We start from the raw sequence: 22997 nt of genomic DNA on the forward strand, positions 1-22997 counted from the left end.
AGCCGAGGCTGCATTTGCTAAACTGAAGAGTCGCTTCGTTTTGGCTCCCATTCTGATTGCCCCTGATCCATCACGTCAGTTCGTGGTGGAGGTCGATGCGTCAGAGGTGGGGGTAGGAGCAGTTCTTTCCCAGCGGTCTCCCTCAGATAACAAGATGCACCCTTGCGCATTTTACTCTCACCATTTATCTCCCGCGGAACGTAATTATGATATTGGTAACAGAGAGTTGTTGGCGGTCAAATTAGCGTTAGAGGAGTGGCGTCACTGGTTAGAGGGTTCGGGGGTTCCCTTTATCGTTTGGACTGATCACAAGAACTTAGAGTATATATGATCAGCTAAAAGGCTCAATTCCAGGCAGGCTCGGTGGGCACTTTTTTTCGGTCATTTTGATTTCACTCTATCGTACCGCCCGGGCTCCAAAAACATCAAGCCCGATGCTCTTTCTCGTATTTTTGATCCGTCCGAATGCCACTCCCGAGTGTATTCTTCCTGAGACATTAGTGGTCTCCACTCTGACATGGGAGGTCGATTTGAAGGTCCTGGCGGCCTTAGAAGGGGTAACGCCTCCGCCCGCATGCCCACCGAACCGTTTATTTGTGCCGGATGAGTTAAGGTCCTGCGTCATTAAGTGGGGTCATTGCTCTAACATAGCTTGCCATCCAGGGGTTAATCGAACCAGATATTTGGTCAAGCAACGATTCTGGTGGCCAGGTATGGCTCGTGACATCCGCGATTTTGTTTTGGCTTGCTCGGTTTGCGCCACTGGTAAGACTTCCAACCGTCCTCCAGATGGGTTACTCCAACCGCTGTCTGTTCCTTCGAGACCCTGGTCCCACATCGCGCTAGATTTTGTTACTGCCCTCCCACCCTCCCAAGGGTATACGGTTGTTTTGACCGTTGTGGACCGGTTCTCGAAGGCGACCCATTTCATACCCTTGGCCAAATTACCTTCTGCCAAGGAGACAGCGGTCGCTGTCATTGACCACATCTTCCGGATACATGGCCTCCCGGTGGATGTGGTTTCTGACGGGGGGCCCCAGTTTGTGTCCAAATTCTGGCAGGAGTTTTGTAAGTTGCTGGGGCAACGGTTAGTCTTTCCTCTGGGTTCCATCCCCAGACCAATGGTCAGACCGAGAGAGCCAACCAGGATTTAGAGCGTGTGTTGCGATGTTTGGTGTCCAAGAATCCTTCCTCCTGGAGTCAACAACTCTCTATGATTGAGTACGCACATAACTCGTTACCAGTGTCTTCTACGGGCCTCTCCCCGTTTGAATCTAGTTTAGGTTACCAGCCACCTGTTTTTCCCAGTCTGGAATCCGAAGTTGCAGTCCTCTCTGCCCACGCCTTTGTCCAGAGGTGCCGCCGCACCTGGAACAGAGCCCATGAGACTCTGTTGCAGGTGAGGGCGCGCACCAAGGCTAAGACCGATCGCCACCGGTCAAAGCCACCCGTATACGTCGTTGGTCAAAAAGTGTGGCTTTCTACCAAGAATATTCCGCTCCGCTCCATTGCTAATAAACTTGCTCCCAAATTCATTGGCCTGTTTACTGTCACCAAGATCATTAGTCCGGTGGCAGTCCGCCTCAAATTGCCTCCAGCGTACAGGAGGATTCATCCCGCCTTTCATGTTTCCAAAATTAAGCCAGTTTTTCATTCACCGCTTAATCCGCCTGCCCCGGTTCCTCCACCGCCGCGACTCGTAGACTCGTAGACGGGGAACCAACCTATTCGGTTAACCGTATTCTGGACTAGAGGCGGAGGGGACGTGGATTCCAGTACTTGGTGGACTGGGAAGGTTACGGTCCGGAGGAGAGAAGTTGGGTACCTGCCCGGGACATTCTGGATCACTCCGTTATCGATGATTACAATCGACAGGTAAGGGGTGGTGGGAACGCCGAGAGGCGTTCCTAGGAGGAGGGGTACTGTCACGGTTCATAGATCTATGGTGTCATCTTGTTGTCTGTGTGTAGGTTGCGGGGTGTATCACCTGATTGTTCTGTGTGGGCGTCGCCGCTGATTACTGATCAGCGGCAGCTGCGGCTTATTACATCTTGCCTATTTAACGCCTTGTCTTTCGTCTCATGTTTGTCAGATCGTTGTTTGGAGTCCTGGTGTTTGTTCGTGTGTCTCGTGTTTGTTGTACCTGCTCTGGATTTCTCGTCGCAGTTTCCTGTTGCCTGTCTGTTCCTGTGGATTATCATTCTGGAATTCCTCGTTCATCACTTCAGCCACGTTGACTTCACGGACACCACTCACCACGGATCACCACTCACCACGGACACCATCGCCCATCAAAGTCCCTGTGTTACCATCTCTCCTGCTGCTTATTTGTCTTGTCATTTCATGTACATCTGACTTTATCTGGCGTGAAGCTCTATTAAAAGAGATAATTAACTTGCAATTGCATCCAGTCTTCTTTTCCGTGACACTTATATCCAGTGATGGCCCTCATGCCTCTCCACACCTCCCTCAAGTTATTTTGTTGCAGGCTATTTCCCAATTTCCTCCTGTACTTTTCCTTTCCCTCCCTTTTCTTGACAGACAGCAGTCTTTGAGCCCTCTTAGCTTCCTCCTTAACACCCGTCCTAAAAGCCCTCTTTTTATCATAGAGAGCACCTTTAATATCCTTGGTGACCCAGGGTTTATTGTTAGGGAAGCAATGAATAGTTTCCAGGGTTATACAGATATCAACACAGAAATAAATATATTATATCACAGAGCACCTCCCAGTTAGTAGACTCAAAGCACTCCTGCAGGGCAGCATTGGCTTCATCAGACCATATCCTTACCTTCCTGTCAGTAGCAGGTTGCCTCTGAACCAGGGCTTTGTATATAGGAAGGAGATGGATCAGGTTGTGATCTGACCTGCCTAGTGGGGGGAGGGCTGAAGAGCTGTAGGCCCCTCTAGCATTTGAATACATCAAGTCTAAGGTCCTCACAACTCTGGTGTAAATATCCACATACTGAATGAAGGTGGGAAGTGTTTTCATGAGGGACGCTTGATTGAAGATGTATATAGCGATTAAAATGGCATGAGAGAACTCTCTAGGCATGTAGTATGGGCAAAGCCCCACAGCCAAAAGTTCAATGTAAGGGCTGCAAACATGCACTTTCACAGTTGCATGACCCGGGTGACACCACATATTGTTAATATAAACAGCCAGTCCTCCTCCTCTCCTCTTACCGCACTCCTCTCTTCTCCGGTCTCCCCACACTACACTGAAGCTGTTTATATTAATACTGGAATCGGGTATGCCATCATGTAACCAGGTCTCCGTAAAACACATCAGACTGCATTCTCGAAAAATGTTCTCCCTTCTTACTAAAGCTGTCAGCTCGTCCATCTTATTGTCCAGCACCTCACGTTACCCATAATAAGAGATGGGAGATACGGTTTGTATTTCCTTCCCTTCTCCTTACGCGCTGCTTGACTCCGTTCGACTTTTCCTATCCGCCGTTTTCATACTCATAGATCGATTACAAACCTATACAGGTATTCAAGGGCAGGCTTTAAGATGGTTTAGATCCTACCTGTCCGATCGCTACCACTGTGTTTATTTAAATGGGGAGTCATCTCATTTATCACCAGTAAAATATGGAGTGCCACAAGGATCTGTCATAGGTCCTCTGCTATTTTCAATATACATGTTGCCCCTTGGTAATATTATTAGAAAATACAGGATTAATTTCCACTGTTATGCTGATGATACTCAACTATGTATCTCAATGAAACCAGATGAAACTTCTAAATTATCTAAGCTAACAGAGTGTGTTAAAAATTTAAAAGACTGGATGACCAATAATTTTCTCTTATTAAATTAGGATAAGATCGATATATTACTTATTGGACCAAAAAACAGTATACAGAATCTAGTTGGTTACACTTTGCAACTAGACAGATGTACTGTTACTTCCTCTACTGTCAAAAATCTGGGTGTTATATTAGACAGTAACTCAAACTTCTTTTGAAAATCACGTTTCCCATGTTGCAAAAACAGCATTTATTCCATCTTAGAAACTTCACCAAGCTCTGGAATAGCCTTCCTGATAATGTTCATAGTTCAGACACACTCTTTCTGTTTAAAATTCACATAATGTATCTCATAACCTTGTACTCCACTTCTGATCAGATGTACAATATCATTCTTTGCTTGAAATGTTATGAACAGAAGCTAATTACGAACGTATTACTCTTTATCAGCTTTTGAAATTACAGATTGCACACAGGGCGTCGCTAGTTGGGGGGGAAAGAGTGACAGAATGCATAGGGCCCAGAAGTCTGGGGGGCCCGCGATCACCTACTGGGCATCATGAGCACCGGTAGTAGTGGGTCGATCGCTGAAGCGAGGGAGACCTGCCCGGTATTAGGCACTGTTTTTAAATTACAGCGCATGCGAAACCACATAAAAGAAAATCCTCTGAAGGTGTGAAGCAGCGCGACCTGATGTATCCGCCAGCCGCGCATCAAAGCAGAGCGGGATCAGTCTCCAGTACAGCGCTGCGCATCTGCCACGATTTATAAGATAAACAGCGCAAGTCGCTTGATCCATTCAGATGTGACGCAGAATTGTTATACAGTCGTGTGACTTGAGAACATTAAAGGTTCTAGTGATGCTGGCTGTAAACAGCCAAGATAATGGGGTATATTGGAAAATCCCAATAGGCTTGTCAATTCAGCACCATAGTAATTTAACTTGTTATGTTATTAATACAAATAGCTTATGTGTTGGCAGAAATTTATTTATTATAAATGTAACGTTATTACATATTTGGAAATATTTACATTTTATAAAAGGTGTTTTGTAGTTTCTTCACATGTAGTTTTTTTTTTTAACTACAAATTTTATAGTTTATTATTACTTATTATTTGTTTTAAAAACCATATAACTATGGTAATGAGTACCATGGTTTTACTTTTTGTGACCACCATCCTACTAATACTAGTCAGCTAAACTCTGGATTCTAAGCAAAAACTTCTTTCTTTTTAGATGTTTAGTTCTAATGAATTTTAATTCATTAAGTTTTTTTTTATTTTTTTATTTAACTTCATTAAGTAAAATGTTAATTCAATCAGGGCCTGATTAAAGATAAATATCAGTGTCTTACATAAATTAGGTATTTATTATTTACAAATAATAAAGTTCTTAAAGGGAGTTTCACTCAAAAATGAAAATTGTCTTCATTTACTCAACATCATGTCATTCCAAACCTGTATGAATTTCTTTCTTCTGTGGAACATACTTTGAGAATGTTTTTGTCCATACAGTAGAAATCAAGGGAAACATTCTGCAAAATCTTCTTTTGTGTTCAACAGAAGAAAGTCGTTTGGAAGGACATGAGGGTGAGGAGATGATGACGACTTTATTTTATGAGCAGTAACTTTCCAGCAGTCTAGCTCAAAATCAATGCTTTTCTATGTGGCAAAAATGCATTATTAAGTTTGTTGCATTCGTTGTGAATTCAGTAATATCTATCAGTATTAATTTCTGTCCTGTTTTATTTATTCACCCTAGAACTGTACAATTTCAGCTATATGGACATCACTTTGACATAGTTATCACTGATTCATTTATTTATTATTATTATTATTATAGATCATTATTTTTTTATTTATAGTTAAAAAACACAATTTCATGCTCACCTGCTGTTAAAACCAAGCGGTCAGATGAGATGAGGTGAATAAACCCAGCGCAGTCAGAGCGAATGAAGACTGACTCAGAGACAGATTCTGAGTAGAAGACCGGAAACACAGATGAGATCCAGATCAACTGATTAAAAATAAAAAACTTACCCCTCATCAAAACTGATCATTACCATACTTTATGCATTATTTGTGGATACATTTGTAATATTCAGTTTCTGGATCTATTGATTTTATTTTATTAATTTTCTTTTGTTTCTTATTGGATAAGAGATTTTTTTTTGATTGTTTTGTGTATGTTCAATGTGGATTACAATCTGTGGTGTATGGGGTAAGATGAATGTGGATTATGTGCTAATCAATCATTAAAAAAAAAAAGTTAAAAAGATTGAAACCAAGGTTTTAAGATAATATAGCATGATAAATTTACAAAAAAATTTTAAAAGGTTGATCATTTTTGACCAGGAACACCAAGAGTACAGCATTTTCATCACTGAACAAGGGTTAAAGAAAGAAATGAGTGAAAGTGGTCATTTTATTGCTTTTTGTCATATTTCTTAATTTTTAACTCAGTAAAAACCAAAAACACAATCTGAACACAAGCCTTCCTCCTGTGGTAGGAAATGATGGCCAGCACAGGAAGTGAGGTCGTGTCCGCATCCTCATCAAAAGACTGACAGAGCTGCACTTTCTGGCAGAATACTGGTCTGCAAAACATTCAGTGGAAGAGAATGACTGAAATAACACACAGTGATGAGAGTGTGATGACGGCAGTGTGAGAGCAGCGTCTGCAGATCTGTTTATTACTGCACTCAGCTTTTACAAGCTGCATTCAAGACTGAACTACATCACAGCAACAGCACCTGGAATCAGACATTTAAAAGAGTGCAGTACGGAAGTATGGAAATATCAAAGATGTGTAAAGAATATTGTTTATGCATTAAAGTGGATTACCTTCATTGCCTTACTGATTTTCATTTTAAGTGCTTGTTTTTGTAAAGTTTGAGTGTAAATATTTTAAATATATAGATTTATTAAAGGCTATAGTACACATGCGTTCTCTTTAGTCGTGTTTTAGAAATGACAAACTCATGTTGTTTTGGTGCAGGACAATGAGCTCTTAGTTTAGCTCAGGCTTTACTGATCCAAACTCACCTGAGAGGAAAATATCATGCGACTAATCAACCTGGAGATGCAGCAAAAACACAATCATGGTAATATATACTTATATTGCCATTATAGAATATATTTCTGAATAACAACAGTCATCTTCATAATAAATTTCTAGCAGTATTTAAATATTTCATTTCAGTGTGTACTTTCCTTTCAAAATGGGAAAGACACCTTTTTTCCCTCTCTATCCATGTCAAATGATCCATTTTTTTTAAATTATTTATTATTGAATTATTTGAAGTATTAATTATTATTATAATATTTTTTTTTTCTAAACATTTCTAAAAAGTTGACTGTTGAAATTAAATCCTTGTGTTTTCTTATCAAGGTAATTAACAGCATTTTCAATTTTCTCAAGATTCTTGAGATATATTTGTAATTTATATCTTGATTTTGGGCAGTTCATCAATGATTGCATTTATTAATTATTAAAATGATTGTTTTCTATTACAGTAGTCTTTATTAAAGATTCCTAAATTAGTAATTTTTTTAATAAAATCTTCATCCATCTCCTCTCATAATGTAGTTCTTGAAACAGATCTCTTAGAAAAGCAGAATATACACATAATAATAAAAAGGTAATTTTTACATATAAATATACAGATGTATTATAATTTACCTTTTACACATTTTCCTAATACATTAAAACTATATACTATTTTATTATAATAAACAGTGTTAAAGCAGGTTCTCTTGGGTCCAAGATTTTAAACATCTGACCTGTTTATTTTTAGATGTATTATTAATACATTTAAGTTGGTTGTATGATTTATTTTATATGAAATGTTTGTCTTCATATGAACTTTCCCACTAGTTATAATTAGCAGGCATTTTGCTTATTGATGTGCTCTTTACATTTCAAACAATCCTGAAATTACTCCTTGTAAATAAATAAATTATATCAAATTAATTCTATTATTTTAATAATTCACACTGTTCTAACATACAGATGAATATAGGCTGAAATTAAATGTATCAATGAGCACCCATGAATCTTTTCTCTGAAGATTTCACCAGCACTTTTTTATCTTCAGAATCTACTGTCTTTTCATAGTTTTTGTATTAATGATCTACTGTGTTTTTTTTGTATTAAGTTTTCACCAGCACTTTTTTATCGTTAACATTCATTTAAAGTAACAACCATCTCAAACGATCATCAACAGCCTTAAGACCTCCGTCAAACACTGGGCATATTATTTTAGATTTATTATTAACTAATACATTTTCTTAGTCTAGGTTAAAAAGAGTATATACAGGGAGAGCTGAAATGAACTCTCCTACAGCCAAGAACCGAAAGCAGTGGACAAAGTGAAAGCAAACAGATTTATTGAATAGATGCAGTTGTGTGTTTGTTGGCATTGCACAGGTGTTTAACAAGTGTTAAGATGGAGAATCAGCAGCCTGACAGTGTCTCCAGTCTGTAGATGGAAACATCTCATCATCTCTCAGGTGGATTTATGGAGACGATTACAGAGAAATACTCGCAAACACAAATCAATGAGACACTACAGAGCCTTTACACAACACAACATCACACACCGAAAGCCCTAACACAAACAGAGAAAGACTGAATTAAAAAATACATCACATGCACTGTAATTATTCTAAATTTAAAGATAAATTTACTCTTATCAGATTAAAATGTTTTGTGATGGCCATAATATCTTGAACAGCAAATGTATTAATGCATTCACTGAGCTTCTTATTTATAAACTCTTCATGTCTTTTATTAACAAGATCACACCACTTACAAGACAAAAGTTTTTTTATTAAATATTTAACAGCAATTGTATTAATGAATTTTTCCTCGCTAACATTCAGTTTCTTAATATCTCATCTTGCTTTTTGTCTCCTTTTAAATATTTAAATTTAGAATTTAAAAACTATGATATTAGGTGGGATTAATTGCAGTTAATGTAAGGGAAAATATGCAAATAATTAGTGTTTTTAATCTATTGACAGCACTATTAAAAATGTAATATACAGTCCTAGCTGAGAATCACAATGACGCAAAAGCCACATGTTCTGTTCAAATCTGATAGTGGTGGAAAAATCAGATTCATGATTAACTATTTGAACACTTTCTTTATAAAAAAAAAGGCTTTTTTGTCTATTTCAAAGCGTTAAACGACTGCGATCTACAGCTTTGACCACAGAAATAAATTACATTTTAAAATATCTTAAATACAAAAACAATATTTTAAATGTAATATTTCATAATATTAGTGTTTTTAATTAATTTAACATTTTTGACCACCAGTGTACTATAAATAATTTATGTGAACTAATTATTATTATATTTTTATTATGATAATATATATATGATATATATATGAATTATCCTGAATTACTGATCTTGCCTTTCATGTCAATAATGCTTTCATAATCATAGCACTTGAAAGCGAAAAATCTTCAGATTTGCAATTTTCTAGTGTAAGTATGAAAATGTAATTTTAGAGTTTTATGAAACATTTTCTTAGACACGTGAAATGATGGAGGAAAGCCTGGATAGAGACATACAAAAATTCACTCTTCTCTCATGTGTGCTGAAAACTATGGAATTAGATTTGGTTCAATAAAAATGAACGTAACTTTATGGAACTGAACGTAACTTTTTCAGAAACTATCAAAAATATGCCATTACAAAAGAAGAAAAACACAATGAAAATGAAAAAAATGAGCTCAGTCGCAGGCTCTTCAAATATGGTTCATTCTTTGTTAATGTTTTTCAAAAATTCGTTTTCGCTAATCGTGGATTCTAAATGCATTCCCAACAGATTTCACTTACGTTTCGCAGTTTTTCATTTGGTGTTTTGACACAAACCTCTCGTGGGGGCGGGCTTAACACTCATCTACTCTGATTGGATAGTGAGCTTTGATGGACAGGTGCTCTCTCTGACCGGGAAGTACAGACGCCACTCAGTGGGCGCGCATATTGGAAAGCTCTCGCGCGGTGATTAAATCTTAAAGTTATTTCATTTTTTATTGAAGCACATGTAATTCCATAGAAAAATGCTACACTAAGTTTATAAACACTGTGATGAAAAATGTAAATGGCATTCAAATCTGAGAAATTTGAAAATGCCAGTAGTAGCTTGCAAAATTAATGTCTGTCGTTTAACCCTAAAAAGGGCAAAACCATAAAGAGAGAAAATTCATTTTATTGCTATTTTCCGTCTTATTGGGACTCAAATAACACAATTTCATGATTTTTTTTTTTTTTAAACTTGACTCTTATATTTGATTTTTATATTTGTATCCCACAGGATACGTCGCTCCTTTGGGGGACAAATTCACTGGAAAGATATAAACTGATAAACACATGTTAATCAATGCTTGTTACAGCATGGTAGTAATTCCTGAACGCTTTGGAGTACAGACCGAACGTTAATCTCTTTTAAAGAAGACACACAGCAGATTATTGCTGAAGTGAAAGCATTTCAAAAAATGAAAATACAAAAAAATAGTTATAGAAGATAATGTAGTATACTATATTTTTTTAAATTTTATATAAAAATAAATGTTTTATAAAATATGTTGCACTCTAATATTTTATATGAAATTTTGGACATATGTTTTAGAAGGTTTTTTTTAATATTTGAATTTTATATCACAAAAATTGTGGTTCCTGTGAGATTTTGTTTGGGTGCTATACCAAAAACAACCACTGGGTTTATTTAATGCAGTTTTCTGTCACAATATCATTTCTATTACAAAACAGTCAAAAAACATGGAATCTTGACTGCCAGACCTTTCCAACAATATGGTCTGTCAAGATTACAAAAAGATTTGATTTTCTGAAATAGAAGCCACAAAATCACAGTCTGTATACAGTATGTTTTTATGTCTTGATTTATACCTGTAAAAGTGTGACATATCCCCTGAGATACAAACATTTAGAGACGTATTACAAGATATGTAAGCATTTAATTAATAAAAGTTCAATGTATACCCATTAAGCTAATGCTGAACAGCTTTTTAAACAGGTAAGTCCCCTCCAGCATGTGTAAACAGAGGGTGAGTAGATTTCCCTCGACAGCTGGCCATGCAGGTTTAAATGCTGCCCGTGAGCTAAACAAAGAATGTAGAAACAAAGTCAATAAATCTAAATATTCACAACAAACTCCCTTTCAACATGAAACCAAGAAATAAGACCTACACTTTCACTGCATCTCCCCACAGCTTCTCAAATGTTTGTATCCCCCAGGATACATCGCCCCTTTTAAGTTTAAACCATTTTTATTGTCAACAGTTGGGAAATATTTCTGAATTGTCTCGTTATGTTTATCAACCCTGCCTTCTTCGATTTTATTGCCTATTTCAAACATTATTACAATGTATCTTTAATATTACAATCTTTGATACTTTTGTATTGTGTGGGTTTTGTGAAGTGTACTAAAAACAAACATTTTCCCCATGAGTCCTTCAGATGTACCCACAATCTGATCAGTTTCTACATATAGAAATTAATTCATTCTGCAACTCCAAGTGAGACACCACTTTTGTTTGGCCCTGTCCCAAATCACACCCTAAACCCTCGTGGTCTTCTTCTGATTCCATGCTTTCATGACACAATGCCGCTTTGACTGTCGGTTTGAAGGGCTTGTCTGAATACAAACATCTTGTGGACTTTGCACTTGATCAAAAGTCTACTTCTATGACATATTTCCTGTATTTGGCTCAAGAAAACACCACTAGTGTGTGTAGAACTTCTCATTACTCAATGGGACACACTTATAGTGTTGAAAAAAGCTATAGTGTTTACAGAGCTTCATTTAGATTTTTACTACTTTGTATTTTAAAATAAAGTCCTATATATAAATATAAATGCAAATTATATAAATGATAATGATTTAAATGATATATAAATGTTATACCATCTTATGAATATTCATAAGAACAGTTTTAATGTATTATAATATTTACTTATTTGTGGTTATAGCTTTTAAGAATATGATGATTTATAACACACAGTAAACATGTTGCATCCACTTCAGTTACAATAGATTATATCTCTCATAGTTATAATGTATTATAAGTCTCATATCTTGCCATCTTTCTTATGCTACTTTACTTAAAGCAATCAAAGACCACTTATAAGTATAGTAATAATAACAGCCATAAGATCAGATATCAGATCAGATTAACGTGTAATATGACACATTTGCTTTGAACTATTCTTATTATAATATTAGCTTGATTATTTTGATGGTACCCTTTAGACAGCTGTTGATAAGTAACTCCATGTCAACTAGCAGTCATAAGAGTGTTAGTAGTATGTCTGCTAAATGTATGCTAACACTTTTTTTTTTTTTTTTTGATGGTTCCCCAACAGACAAACTGACTTTGCAAGTACGTCAACATTCTACCTACCCTAACCTTAACCTAAGCCTACCAAAACTCTAATGAGAGTTAGTTGACCTGTAGATACAAAGTTGCTTATAGTTAACAGACTAGGTGGACCATCAAAATAAAATGTAGCCTAACATATGAACATGCATTTTTTTTTTTTTTGTTGTTGTTGTTGAAATTATTAACTAGCTTACATCAAAATTGATATAAACCTCACAGGGAACACTCAAATAACACTCCACACCTAACCTCTTACAAGCTGTAGTAACATACTGTGCAGATCTTAAATAAACAATGTCAACATATATAGTCCATTATAAATGTAAAAGTAGATTTAATATTGTGATCATTGTGTGTTATTAATAATCATAATCTTAAAAGTTATAACCACAAATGCATAAGCATTATAATGTTTTATAATTGTTGTTATGATTATTTATAAGATTATATGAGATATCATTATAAGGTTTTTGTATAATGCTTTATTTATGCTTTATAATGCCTTAAGAATACCCTTATAATGTATTATAAATATGGGCTTCATAGAAAGTGTTACCATGTCATATTTTACAAACTAAAAATGCTTGTAACAAATCACCAAAAACCATGTATACGAAATACATGTGTGTGTTATTTTATTAATTTGTAGCATGCTTTGCATGTTTTTATGAAGAGTTTGGATAAAAAGTGCAATAAGGGACAATTAAGTACTCTAAGGTCTGACTCAGAGAAGACATCAGTGAAAGCTTGTGTGCCACTTGATCTACAGATGTTTACGTGTGAAGAGTAAGATGCATTTGTAATTTTCAAGCTTATGGATAATGTTTTCTGTTTTGAATTTAATGCTATTTTAATAAATCACACAATAAACAGGTATGCATGGCTCTAGCAACACTGAGATCACTGGTTTCGATTAACAGGAATGCATGATAATGTGTACCTTGAATGCAAAGTTGTTTTAGATGGAAAAGCATCAGTGTTAATGTAAATGTCACACTCACCTGCTGTTACAACACACAGATGAATGGTTAAATCAGCGGAGGTTAATGAATCTAAAGCACAAACACTGACTGATTCAGAGAGAGTCATTCATGTAGTCAGACTAGAAACAAATCATGCTCTGTAATTAATGAATTCCCTTAAATGAACTAATATTACACATTTCTTTGAGCAGCGATGAATCTTTCCTCAGATCACCATCATACACACTTAAAACCATTCTTCTCTGAACTCTAACGTCTTGTTTTAATGGCTGATTATTTGTTCTTTCTCAGAATTTACTCTTTTCAGTTGGACTTGCACTTCTTCAGGCCTTCACTTACACCCGTCAGGACCTGTATCAGTCATATACATCATTAGTCCAGATTATCTGTTTGAAAAGGGTCTCTAGATTCAGGTAAGAGAGTTAAAGTTAACTCTATTCTCTGTTAGAGACTCCCTCTCATGAAGCCAAAAACATAAAGCAGGAGACAAAGTGAAAGCAAGCTGATTTATTAAACAAACGCAGCTGTGTTTAACAGGTGTTAAACTAGAGAATCAGCAGCCTGACAGTGTCTCTAGTCTGTAGATGGATACATCTCATCATCTCTTTATGGAGATGATTACAGAGAAATACTCAAATTAATCATTTTACATCAAATGAGAAGAGGACAGGAACAGACTAAAACTGACAGATCATAGATTCCAGCTAAATGATCCGGAAAAACAAGATAGACATGCAAAAACAAACATAAAGCATCTGGAGTTCTTTCTAAAGAGTTAATTCGACTCTTTCCAGATTAAAATGGTTTGTGATGGTTTTTATGTCTTTATAAGTGAATGCAACAGCACAGGTGTTAATATAATCACTGAACTTCTGATATATAAACTCCTCATATTCTTTATAAACTAAATGACACCACTTAGAATAAAAGATTGCACATATTTTTTCAGTTATTTCTTCACTAACATTCAGGTTTCTTAGCTGTTTTTTTTATCTCATTGGCCTGTCCTTCTCCATAGTTCTTGAATTCATAGAATGCCATTGGTTTACTTGGAAATTTAACTGAAATGACTTTTAAAATGTAGCTCACATCTTCCCTCTTCATTAAGTTACATTCAAGCATTTCTTCTTTAATAAAGCTTTTGATGGTTTTACTTGTGCTTATTCTTTGGTTTTCCTGGAAAATCTTCCCTATAAATTTTGATCTACAGAGTTTTTTGTTCATCATTTCTTTTAACTCCAGTACTTTATTTCTAATGAATGGATCTTTAGAACTACTCGGATCCTTCAGCTCTTGAACTATATTCCCTGATGCACCATACATGTCCTTGAAGGTGATGTAAAGATCTATGTTATATTTATTAATCATTTCTTCAGAGAAATTAGCTAACTTGCTCATACAAGGATCAAAATGGTCTTTTATACCTAAACAGGGACTATATTTTGTAAACATGTATATAGCTTTTATCATACTCTTATTCTTCTTAATATGCTCATCTAGAAGTTGTATGCATTGATGTTCAGTATGATGTGTCTCACAATGTTTACCAGTCTGATGAATTTTTTTTGGCTTAAAGGGTCCGATTAATATAGGATCTCCTTTTATAAGTTCAATCACTGCAAATGCAAACTGATTGTGTAAATCAACCATTCAGAGTAATAAAATGTTTTAATAATAAATTGTTTAATAGTTTTTTGTTTGAGAAATACAACCAATTAAAAAAAAATAAGAAAAAAATTATAATTATTTAAATAAGGAGGACAATTTAAATAAATCCGATTAACTACTGTTTTAAGATATATCATCCTGACATTCAACTTAATAATCCTGATGATGCCCTTTTTATCTCTGTTTATCCACAGCTCATCTTCATCCTGCGAAACCTCCATCAGTCTGAGAAAACATTGAGAGGGAAACCAGATGAATAACAAGTCACTGTAGATTATATTATTCATTTCACACAATTAATTAATTAGAATTAGAACAGACAAGAGAGTCCTGGATCTAGCATTTATGTTTTTCACCTTTTATAATCTACTGTTCTGCAGATCAGGCTATTTCTTTAACTACATTTAGTGTTCCAGTCAACATTTTTATTTATTTATGTATTTTTTAATGTAATCTTAGTGTGTTTAACTTATTTTTTTTTATTTGTATATAATTTATTAGGTTTTAATGTATTTGTTAATGTAAACAGAGTGTGTAAAACTCTCTTATTGACAAAGTCACAAAAACTATACATAATTTGTTCACTTAAAAGATAAAACTCAATATTTTGAGGAAGAAATACCTTTTTTTTAAGAAACATGGAAAGACGTGTGAACCACAGAACCTCCTGCATCTGAAGCAGTGAAGATGATCAGAATCTGTTTATTGTGTACATAAATCATTTCTTACCGTCTGAAATCTCGCTGTCGTTTGATCTCAGCTTGCTTTCTTCTGTCCTATAATGAAAAAGGAGAATCAAAACCAATTGTTAGTATATTTTTTAACCTTACTGTAAACCTTAGATATAGCAGAAAAACAGTACTGTATTTAAGTATTTTAAATGTTAAACATTTCTAAAACGGCAAAATTCTCAAATGCATTACATTGTTTGTTTGGTTGTGATTAGGCCACACCCCTTACAGGTTAACCGGTGTGTGTGTGTGTGTGTGTGTGTGTTTTTGTTTTTTTTTTTTTTTTTTGTGTGTTATATATATATATATATATGGGTTTTAAACATTTAAAATATAGCATTTAAAAATTATATACACTTAACATTATAACATTTTTAAATTATTATTAATAATAATACGTATTTTATTTTAATTTTAAAAATGATATAAGAGAAACATAGTAAGAAGACATTTAAAGACCAAAGCAAGGAAATCCAAACTAATTAAATCAGAGCAGAACAACTCACCTTCATCAGCCAGATCTGATCCTGGGGCAGGAGCCACCGAGGTGAAAATCTGAACTTTGACAGTGTTGAGGTCAGTTTGGACTTTGAACAGACTGTAGACATCTTCTTTTTGATGTGTTGAGATGAGTTTGTCTTCCAGTTGTCTGTAGAAATCTTCTGTTTGAGGGTATTATGGTCAGTTTTGTCTTTGAATAGACTGTGGAGACTGTCAGATTAATTGTGGTGGTGCTCCTGCCCCAGAATGTGTTCATTTTTCTTGATTGCTCTTTTATAGTCTGATTAGGCCCAACCCTTCAAGGTGAGGAATTTCTGAAACCAGTTCAGTGAATGATGATGACACAAAAAATGCTGTTCATCTCGACGATCAAATATGCAGTCATGTGCCTTCAGGTACTGAATGATGCCAAGAACATATTATATGTTATCTTACATACCAATAAGTGAGCCGTCCTTCTGTGTTTCTCTATCTGTTTTAACTGTAGTGTTTTTCTCGTGTTTCTCCAGAGGCCTCAGATATGCTGAGAGTTTCTGTTTCCTATAAAGTGAAACTTACACACGACACACCTGTTACTCTGAACATCTTTCACTGGTGATGATAAGAATCTGTGCTGATCATCAGGTTTGATCTGTTATGAAGAAATCATGACCTCATTCATGCGATGCTGATATCAGTCGATGAAAACATAGTTCACCAAGGTCTATTTTTTTAAGTAATCTGCAAATGATTTGCTAAAAATGTTTATAAAAAAAATACAGTCTTTGTTGAGAATCCGCAACAAGTTTGATCATATTATAGTTCACGTCTGAGTATGAGAAATTAGATTTGTTTATCCATTTTAACATTCTTAAAAAACACAAAAAAAAACAGATTTCTGTTTCAAAGCCTTAAAAGACTTTCGCAGCAAATCAGATCGTCACTGAAAAGTGTCATCTGATAACTAAGAAATATGAAGAAATGATCCTGATGTCTCTCTAAAGTTATTTCTATCTCTAAATTAAAAAAGAAAAACATGTAACGTTGCTACTAACGTACTCTCACAAATAACAAATAATTATACTATTTATTTGAAAACTCTTTTTAATGTTTTTACATTACGTTCTGCCTCAGTGTTTCTGTCTTGTTTTCCAGTTCAAATATCAAAACATTCTTAAATCAAGATACACTCAAGAAGCAAATTATTTCAGATAATAAGCTCAGTTTCCTCAAAAAGGTATGTGTGTATGTGTTGCTCAAGACTCCACTTGAATAATGTGTGTTTCTGTTTCCTATAAAATTAAATTCTTGCGCGACACTCCTGTTGTCCTCTAAATATGTTTGACTAAGGATGATGGAGAGAATCTGTGGCATTTTTTGGCATTTTAACCAATCAAAAGACAGGCTGCTGTGAGCATGTTTTTATAGGGACTTACAGTGACTCTATGGAGAAAGTACACAATACTTTGAGATGAACTACTAGACCAAAGAATCAAACCCCGTCACCACTCGTGAGTATGTGTTTTCCACATAACTGATGAAACCTGATTCTTTCCATCATCATCATCATCATCATCATCATCATATGTGAAATATGTATAGGAGAATCAGGGTGTTGCTTTACAGGAAACAGAAACACATCATACCAGCGGCCACATGACAAACACACACACACACACACACACACTCCAACTCAGTTCCTCTGAACATATCTGACTGATGAAGATGAAGATGAAGATGAGGATAACACTATCATAACCCACTGACATAAGAGACTGGTTGAGGGATTAAAAACTTTTTAAATCATTTTTACCCTGACCAATGATATAATCGTCAGAAAAATTAAGTTTAAATCTAGATTAAAGACTAGATTAAAGAGTCACATGGAGAAGGCCTACTTCAGCGATGTCTTTCCTACCGTTCTGGACTGCGTTTCCCAAAAGCATCATAAGCTTAATTACATCTGGACCCATCGCCACCAGTGGAGGTGATTGTCATATAGGATGATCACGCTTTCTAACGATAAATATATGTGTTTTCTATGACAGATTTAGGAATAGATTTCTGTATGTTTATGGTTGGTGCAGGTTTTTGATGATAGTATATTTTATAGTCTTCACTGTGGGGTCCAATTTAAGCTTCAAACTTTCCTTAATTTACTATCTCTGTCCAGTCTTTTTGACCTCAAAAAGTAATAAAAACAAGCTCACACACACTCATATGCACATGATGGTTTTTATTATTTATGGGCAAATTTCATGAGACAACTTTCTTTTGGTGCACTACTGGAATACTTTGTTTCATGTTGATTTGGATACAAGCATATAAAGCCATTTAATCACAAAGAACCATTTTGAAAATAGTGCAGCAATATTTAAACTTTAAGCATTAAGCTGACAATACTTAAAATCTGATATGCAGTACATTTGTAAGGAGTACTGTTATTATAAGCAGAAATCAGATCAAAAAACATATTTACCTTTATTTCAAATTAAATGACAGAAACAATTAATCTGACATTTCTGACTTACACTTAAAATATAAAGCCTCAGGGAGAATTATTATTTCAAAAAGATCATGCTGAAAAAAAAAAAAACTATTAAAAATCAAGGTCTTATTGCTTATAACCACACAGGAAAAATAATTTTTTAATCCTGTATGTAAAATGTACCATCTGTTCAAATCAACTGGAAATGTCTTGAAAACAATGATTCACAAAACTGTCCTATATATACAGGTGCTGGTCATATAATTAGAATATCATCAAAAAGTTCATTTATTTCACTAATTCCATTCAAAAGTGAAACTTGTATATTATATTCATTCATTTACACACAGACTGATATATTCAAATGTTTATTTCTTTAATTTTGATGATTATACCTGACAACGAAGGAAAATCCCAAATTCAGTATCTCAGAAAATTAGAATAATAACTTAAGACCAATACAAAGAAAGGATTTTTAGAAATCTTGGCCAACTAAAAAAGTATAAAAATGAAAAGTATGAGCATTGTACAGCACTCAATACTTAGTTGGGGGCTCCTTTTGCCTGAATTACTGCAGCAATGCGGCGTGGGCATGGAGTCGATCAGTCTGTTGGCACTGCTGCTCAGTGTTATGAAGAGCCCAGGTTACTCTGATAGAGTGGCCTTCAGCTCTTCTGCATTCTTGGGTCTGGCATACTCGCATCTTCCTCTTCACAATACCCCATAGATTTTCTATGGGGTTAAGGTCAGGCGAGTTTGCTGGCCAATTAAGAACAGGGATACCATGTCCTTAAACCGGTACTGGAAGCTTTGGCACTGTGTGCAGGTGCCAATCCTGTTGGAAAATGAAATCTGCATCTCCATAAAGTTGGTCAGCAACAGGAAGCATTAAGTGCTCTAAACCTTCCTGGTATCTACGGCTGCGTTGACCTTGGACCTCAGAAAAACACAGTGGACCAACACCACATGATGACATGAACCACCCCGAACCATCACTGGACTGTGGGAAACTTTAACACTGGACCTCAAGAAAACGTTGGATTGTGTGCTTCTCCCTCTCTTCCTCCAGACTCTGGGACCCTGATTTCCAAAGGAAATGCAAAATTTACTTTCATCAGAGAACATAGCTTTGGACCACTCAGCAGCAGTCCAGTCCTTTTAGAAGCGAGACTCTTCTGACGCTGTCTGTTGTTCAAGAGTGTCTTGACACAAGGAATGCTCAGCTGAAACCCATGTCTTGCATACGTCTGTGTGTAGTGGTTCTTGAAGCACTGACTCCAGCTGCAGTCCACTCTTTGTGAATCTCCTCCACATTTTTAAATGGGTTTTTGTTTCACAATCCTCTCCAGGGTGCGGTTATCCCCTATTGCTTGTACACTTTTTTCTATCATATCTTTTTCAGCCTTCCCTTCGCCTCTCTATTAATGTGCTTGGACAACAGAGCTCTGTGAACAGCCAGCCTCTTTTGCAATGACCCTTTTGTGTTCGTACCCTCCTGTCTTGTGCAAAGGTGGTCAATGGTCGTCTTTTTGTCAAGTCAGCAGTCTTCCCCATGATTGTGTAGCCTACAGAACTAGACTGAGAGACCATTTAAAGGCTTTTTGCAGGTGTTTTGAGTTAATTAGCTGATTAGAGTGTGGCACCAGGTGTCTTCAATATTGAACCTTTTCACAAATAGGTTCTAATTTTCTGAGATACTGAATTTGGGATTTTCCTTAGTTTCAGTTATAAACATCAAAATTAAAAGAAATAAACATTTGAAATATACTGGTCTGTGTGTAATGAATAAATATAATATACAAGTTTCACTTTTTCAATAGAATTAGTGAAATAAATCAAATTTTTGATGATATTCTAATTATATGACCAGCACCTATCTATCTATCTATCTATCTATCTATCTATCTATCTATCTATCTATCTATCTATCTATATAGATGCAGCCTTGGTCTGATGCAAGAAGCAAGTCATTTGTAATTTTAACAAGTGCAGTTTCTGTGCTATGGGGGGGGAACTGAAACCCGACTGAAATTCTTCATACAGAATTTTTTTTTTTTTTTTTTTTGCAGGAAGGAGCACAATTGAGCAGACACAACTTATTCTAAAATTTTAGACATAAATGGAAGATTTGAAATGGGTCTGTAATTTGCCAGTTCACTAGGATCTAGTGTTGTCAAAAGACCCGGTACTTCGGTACCAAGTAAATTGCTCATGCAAAAATGAATCCATGCATATGTGGATCAGGTGACACGCGTGCATTAATTGACGTCTAGTTCAATTAGATCTTGTTCGGTTCATTTTTTGAGACTTCATTTTCGCAGTTTACAGCATTTCATGTCCCACACACACACACAAACGAACAAGGCCCAGTGCAATTCATTAACGTGTACACGATTTTGAAAAATTTGGCAAATGTGCGTCACTACACTGAAACAAATGCTTTTCAACCAGTGTCTGCAGAGTTAAGAATTACATTAATGTGCAGCATTTTGTTCACAAATAGAGACATTTGTGAATGCAAATGTTATAGTTTGTATTAAATTATCATAATTTGTGCATGTAGGGATTAAAATGTGCATTTGTAGATCAGGCAACGCGCATGCATTCATCCAAGTCTCTTCTGAGTCAATTCTATTTGATTCATTTGAATTTTGAGACTTTGGTTCCGCCCTTTTAGCCTTTTGCCCAATCCACACACACACAGCTCGAGATCCACACGCAGCTGAGCCAAAGAAAATCAGCGACCACTAGATAGCACTATAGCCCCAGTCACATGTGCGCATTTTCTTAGACACGTGAAATGATGGAGGAAAGCCTGGATAGAGACATACAAAAATTCACTCTTCTCTCATGTGTGCTGAAAACTATGGAATTACATTTGGTTCAATAAAAATGAACGTAACTTTATGGAACTGAACGTAACTTTTTTCAGAAAACTATCAAAAATATGCCATTACAAAAGAAGAAAAAAACAATGAAATGTAAAAAAAAATGAGCTCAGTCGCAGGCTCTTCAAATATGCTTCATTCTTTGTTGATATTTTTCAAAGATTCGTTTTCGCTAATCGTGGATTCTGAATGCATTGCCAACAGATTTCGCTTACGCTTCGCAGTTTTTCATTTGGTGTTTAGACACAAACTTCTCGTGGAGGGCGGGTGGGGCTTAACACTCATCTACTCTGATTGGATAGTGGAGCTTTGATGGACAGGTGCTCTCTGACCGGGAAGTACAGACGCCACTCAGTTGGCGCGCATATTGGAAAGCTCTCACGGTGATTTGTATTACTAAAATATGTAAAATAATCTCTGGCCTTCGATCGTCCTCAGTCTGTAAAGATGAGCTCTTCTCCTTCAAGGCAGCTTGAAGTAAGCTTGTGTTTCTGAATACAATAATAACCCGCAACGAACTGCTGCACACCTGTAATCATGAAATAAAACTTGTATCGATGTATTGGTTCCTTCAGTAACACAAGCTTACTTCAAGCTGCCGTTGAAGGAGAAAGCTCATCTTTACAGACTGAATACGATCGAAGGGCCAGATATGAACATATTTGTAGTAATAAAATCACTTTATTTTTTTTCTTTGTCTTTTTTTTATTAATAACATAAAAAATTATAAACATACACACCTACTATAACCATTAGATGGTAAATAGTAAAAAAAACAAAAACAAAAAAAAAAACAATAGATTATATTTTAAAAATTTAATTAATTAAAAAAAAACAAAATTTTAAAGGTACTAGCTACATAAATCCTTATAGCTGTTCTTATTGTAGATACATAGATTACACTTTTGTTTCCAGCATTTAATGTTAAATAATTTAACAGCTGAATGCGTTTACAGTTGGGAATTTGCCATTGTATTGAGACTTTTGAGCGCGAGAGCACAGGGACAAAAAATTTGAAATTATGATAATACTAGAATATTAGGTGGATTAATGCGGGTAATGCATAGGTATGAGAAAGCGCTGACAGCACTATAAAATCTAATATACAGTCCTAGCTGGAATCACAATCACGCAAATCCCATTTCTGTTCCGTAGTAGTGGAAAATGATTCATGCTTAAAATGTGAACACTTTCTTCTTTAAAAAAAACAAAGGCTTTTTGTTGTCGTTTTTAAATGACATTTTAAAATATCTTAAATACAAAACCAATATTTTAAATGCAATATTTCATAATATTAGTGTTTTTAATTAATTTAACATTTTTGACCACCAGTGTACATATAAAATAATTTATGTGAACTAATTATTATTATATTTTTATTATGATAATATATATATGATATATATATGAATTATCCTGAATTACTGATCTTGCCTTTCATGTCAATAATGCTTTCATAATCATAGCACTTGAAAGCGAAAATCTTCAGATTTGCAATTTTCTAGTGTAAGTATGAAAATGTAATTTTAGAGTTTTATGAAACATTTTCTTAGACACGTGAAATGATGGAGGAAAGCCTGGATAGAGACATAC

General features: G+C 35.3%; 1 long non-coding RNA gene and 1 pseudogene across 1 annotated transcript; one reads left to right on the plus strand and one right to left on the minus strand.

The window, feature by feature from the left end:
• Positions 1 to 22997, plus strand: part of LOC109070544 — a 731031-nt pseudogene that overhangs the window by 578590 nt on the left and 129444 nt on the right.
• Positions 14878 to 16503, minus strand: LOC109101083. Its single transcript, XR_006157372.1, has 4 exons — positions 16489 to 16503; positions 16055 to 16363; positions 15547 to 15593; positions 14878 to 15042 (listed from the first exon to the last, which is right to left on the minus strand). It is a non-coding gene; the product is annotated as an uncharacterized LOC109101083 (long non-coding RNA).

This window comes from Cyprinus carpio, chromosome B19 (assembly GCF_018340385.1).
Source record: "Cyprinus carpio isolate SPL01 chromosome B19, ASM1834038v1, whole genome shotgun sequence".
Taxonomy (NCBI): Eukaryota; Metazoa; Chordata; class Actinopteri; order Cypriniformes; family Cyprinidae; genus Cyprinus; species Cyprinus carpio.